This window comes from Nannospalax galili, unplaced genomic scaffold, assembly GCF_000622305.1.
Source record: "Nannospalax galili isolate Female #2095 unplaced genomic scaffold, S.galili_v1.0 scaffold14, whole genome shotgun sequence".
NCBI lineage: Eukaryota > Metazoa > Chordata > Mammalia > Rodentia > Spalacidae > Nannospalax > Nannospalax galili.
Genome location: NW_008336953.1, coordinates 5,303,378 through 5,303,934, shown reverse-complemented (window position 1 = coordinate 5,303,934; position 557 = coordinate 5,303,378). Strand labels below are relative to the sequence as shown.

Genomic DNA, 557 nt, shown 5'->3' with positions numbered 1-557 from the left:
GGATGTTTAACAGCCATACTTTGAGGCCTATAATAATTTGGTCAAAGGGACATAAAGGACAGTTTTTGCTCCTTGCCTTCCTAGGTTGACCAGTTCCAGGAGACTATGAGCATCTCTCAAAATGTCCTGTTTGTGTGGTGGGTCACCTGTCCTCTTGATCAAGGAGGCTGAGGAGACCCCAGCTGATGGACTTGAACCAGTGTCCAGTCTACAAAGGAGGGTCAACACAGAAGAATCATTTCCTCCATGCTTCCAAGCAAAGCCAGACATGGTCGAGCAGGACCTTTGGCTTATCTTTACATAGGCGGAACTGATAAAAGAAAGGAGCCAGAGGCTCCTCCCAAGCCCATATTACCCCTGAGAACAGATCCTCAAATGACTTTAAGAGTAAAAATAAACTGGTTTATCTGGTCCAACTGTATGGCCTTAAACACCCAAAAGGAAAGTATAACCAAAGATTAGAGGGGCCAATATAATTTCTTAAGAGTACATATGCATAGCTAAAGGCTACATAACGAGCAACAATGCCAGATAGGAGGTACCTTCTTTTGAGTTGC

The 557-nt window shown here is 44.0% G+C and overlaps 1 protein-coding gene across 1 annotated transcript in view; it reads right to left on the bottom strand.

Moving 5' to 3' along the window:
- Positions 1-557, bottom strand: part of Myo3a (myosin IIIA) — a 256,799-nt gene that overhangs the window by 27,007 nt on the left and 229,235 nt on the right. The gene's annotated exons all lie outside the window — the stretch shown is intronic.